This window comes from Helianthus annuus, chromosome 2 (genome assembly GCF_002127325.2).
Source record: "Helianthus annuus cultivar XRQ/B chromosome 2, HanXRQr2.0-SUNRISE, whole genome shotgun sequence".
Lineage (NCBI taxonomy): Eukaryota > Viridiplantae > Streptophyta > Magnoliopsida > Asterales > Asteraceae > Helianthus > Helianthus annuus.
Window position 1 is genome coordinate 18,207,442 of NC_035434.2, and position 4,031 is coordinate 18,211,472.

Here is a 4,031-nt window from a genome sequence, read left to right on the forward strand (position 1 = left end):
TACCACTTTTCAGGCGGTGTCCTTTTTAACGAATGTTGACAGGCGGTGTCCTTTACTAGGTATTTTGTTGCAAGTTTAGTACTTTACACCCAACCCAGTTAAAAAACCCTGTTAATTGTTGGGTGTAAAGGACTAAACTTGCAACAAAATACCTAGGTAAAGGACTAAACTTGTAGTGAACTCAATTTGACACTACAGAATGATAATCGAAATAAGCAATCAAATGAGTGTATTCCTATTTCAATGAATCAAATTACACACAAGAATCATATAGAATGGGGATGGGAATCAGATGAAGAACAAGATGGGAAAGAGAACAATCACGACTGATTAACAATCTTCATTACCCTATACTCACGATCTCTCTGCTTATATCCCAACGAAGGTTTCTGCTCAGCTCTCACACACCCATTAACTTGCTGGGCTTCCTGAACTGGGCTGCGAGATACCCATTATCTTGTTGGGCTTCCTTAATTAGGCTGTGAGGGTTGGGCCAATTAGTATGATTCATAACAAAACTTGCAACAAAATACCTAGTAAAGGACACCGCTTGTCAACAATGAACAGAGTTTTTTAACTGGGTTGGGTGTAAAGGACTAAACTTGCAACAAAATACCTAGTAAAGGACACCGCCTGTAAACATTCATTAAAAAGGACACCGCCTGAAAAGTGGTATAAAGATAAAGTACAAAACTTGTAATTTTTCCTTCATTGTTTGTGTAAATAATTCTTACAAATTATGAAAGGTTTTAAAGTTTAAAAATGGTACAACAGGATAGTCTTTTGTTACTTGATGGGCGTTTGGATGTGCATAACCCACCCCACCCCCACCCTCACGCCCACGTTATTGTCTATGGGTGAAGTCCACGTCATTGGGGTGTAACCCCATAATACATGGGGTAAACGGTCATAACAACGATGTGTAAACAGTCATAATTGTCACAAAAAAAAAAATCGAACACAATACATAAGACACCCGGCAAAAAATCATTTTACACTAATATTGTCACAAAGATTGCATCTCCGTCACTAAACAGTCTAAGACAATTCTCTTTTCTTATGTTCCCACTAAAGTCAAACTTTATTTAAGTTAATCTTGACCGTTTAAATTCTTCAACTTTTAATCCTGACCCTTCAAATTCCGTTTTTCATTCCAGAAGCAGCAGCTACCTTCTCCACAGCAGTTAGCAGTTAGCGTGTCCCTTTTTTTCTCCCCATGTCGCGTCGCCTATATCCTTATACAACCTATCATTAGAACGAAATAGAAGAAGATGATGATTCAGGGATCCATGTCCTCTACCCGGCGCCGATTCCACAATATCTCTTCATCTTCCTCTTGGTTGATTTCTATGCTCCATGGTATGCGTCAATCACCTAAGGTAGGTTTCAGATTTCTGTGTATTTCCTTTCATTTGTTAATTGCTCTTTTACATTGACACATTTTTATAATTTGATTTTAATCAAACGAAGGCTTCGAGAAGAATGGTGGAAAGCGAGTAGAAACTATGAACAAAACGGTACGATCTCAGTAATTTTGTTAGGTTTTGTGTTTGTACTTATGTTCGTATTCAACTTCAATTTATGGTTCGATTATTTTTATAATCTAGGAGAAGTTAGTGAATTTGTTGTTTAAGAAGAGGCAGGGGCAGTTTAGAATCGGTGGAGCAGTCTCTGAGATTGCACAAGTAATTACTAAATTACTCTTTAAGCATATTGTTTAATGTTTAATGTGTTAATAATGTAAATCTGCTATTTGCAGGGTAGGTTGGGTCCAGGGAGGTTGCATCACTGCATGAGATTAATTGGTGCAGTAGAACATGGGATGCAATTAATGGTTCAGAGGTCTCTTCAAAGAAGAACATTTGGGAAATTAATAGCTCAGTGTGGTTCCTTTGTCTCTGATTCTGCCAAGGTAGTTACAAAATAGTTTTTTTTTTTCCTTTTGGTCCGTTTTTGTTTCATTTACAAGTTGAAAATATTATAATGAAGTGTCTAATAGATTTAGAGAAAACTAGACTATTAATATTTGAAGTTGCAGACCAACTTGATCAGTTTGGAAACAAGAAAGCTCGTGGGGCCCTTGCAATGATGAAGGTAAACTTTGTTCCTTCCATCAAATTTGACCGTTTACATGATATTAGTGAAGTTTGGGGGTGATAAATCCGATAAAAAGAAGTTTCAAAGAGAGTAATAGATTGGCCAATGCCATATGATAAGATCTAGAAATGATGCAATTATTATATTGCGTATTTTATGCCTCCGGTTTCCTTTTGAACTTGCACATGCACATTTGTACAGGAGCATTGGATATGATATATCAAAGTAGATATCAAACTAGATATCAAATTAGTTAACGATAACAAATTAACAATGTTAATTCTCTTGTACATGTGGTGCATGTGTTGTAATTTTTGAGAGATGGTTCTCAGTAAGAAGCATACCAAGAAGAAATGGATAATGCGATCAATGTTCGAATGAATGTGAGTTCAGTCTGATCGGAAAGCTCATCTGAAGATACCTGGAACCCTGAGTGAGTATAAATGTGATAAGTGGCTCTTTGATTTCAAGGTTTGATTTTTATCAAAAGATTGTGTTATTGGCTAAAACATGTATCAACATTTGTGTTTGAATGCTGAAACTTTCGTTTTTGTTTATATGAAGGAGGGATAACTTTATTCCCCACAAAGCATTTTGTGAGGCCTTAGCTTTAGCACCCACAAAGCAGGTGGACGGTTCATTGGCTACCGCTACTAAGCCGATTTATTTCTATAAAGCATAAATTGCATCATTTTTTAACTATTATATATTATAATGACAACGGTGAGTATAACCGTATGATCATGCCGAAATCAGACACTGGCCTTTGAAAGTCGACGATTAGCATTACAAAATAGCAGTTTATCCCAATTTTTGTAGTTGATTCAGCCAACACTAACATTTTCTTTACAAAATTGTGTTTAAGATTTGGGTAAACTTTGTCCTTTATGGAGCCGAATATGTTGAAACCAGCAGACCCAGTTGCAAAGGTACGTCCTTTCTATTTATCATTGTAGTAATATTGTTTAAGCTTTCAAGTGAAGAATCAACATCTAATTTTTGTTACGAAACAGCCGTTGAAGCCAACCAATGATGAAAAAAATGTAAGTTTTACTTCATGTGATGTAATTACCTGATTATGGTTGTTATTCACTGCTACATTTTGTTTTGTAAAAGTGTTCCAAATATATGTAACTATATTTATAAAAGTTTTTACATCTAACCTGGGAAAATTTGTGAAGAGTAAGAACAATGAGGCGATAGTATAGGTATCTTCAAACACGCAAAGTACCTAACTTTACTTCAGTAGGTCAACAACATGAAACAAGGCCCCATTCGAGGTCGAGGAGGACGATCCACAAAGCGAAACGAGTTAAGGAGTAGTGCACAGTTGATTATTATGAAACATTCCGCACAATTTCAGTAATACTCTTTATCGTTTTGTGGTTGTTTTACTGCTACATTATTTTTTTTGTTGACTTGAAAGATTTGTGCTTTTATTTGACACCTTGTCTTATTTTGTTCAAACCTCAAAGAAAGTTAGTTTTGCCATATTATTACCTGAAAGTACCCGTCCACCGAACGGGTATAGAACTAGTTAATTCCTTGTTTTGGTCATCTGACATAACATCTAGCATTGTAAAAACCATGATTTACTACTTAAACAATAAAGAAACTTGTTTAAGTCATTTCTAAAATCCAATGACTTTACTTTTAAGTCGTTGGTTCCCCTTGTTTTGCAAAATCAAATTCAGAAACTGCAATCAAATAAAGGGTTTAAATCCCTATCTCTAATCACATACTGATAATCAAATACACAAACTGTTGTTTTGAAATCCGAATATTTCCGAACCAAAATCATTTAGGAAAAGTAAAAATCAAGTTTTCCTAAACGCCTTGATCCGAAACAACAAAAAAAAAACGTTTTTATTTCTAATTGAAAGAAATTTTGAAGAATCATGTTCATTGCATCAGAGGAATTTTTCAGATCAAGG

At 35.3% G+C, this 4,031-nt stretch overlaps 1 long non-coding RNA gene across 1 annotated transcript; it reads left to right on the top strand.

Annotated features, from left to right (window-relative positions):
• The first annotated feature begins 2,357 nt into the window (after positions 1-2,357).
• On the top strand, positions 2,358-3,473 carry LOC118483875. Its single transcript, XR_004872000.1, has 4 exons — positions 2,358-2,568; positions 2,662-3,026; positions 3,111-3,140; positions 3,347-3,473. It is a non-coding gene; the product is annotated as an uncharacterized LOC118483875 (long non-coding RNA).
• Positions 3,474-4,031: the final 558 nt, after the last annotated feature.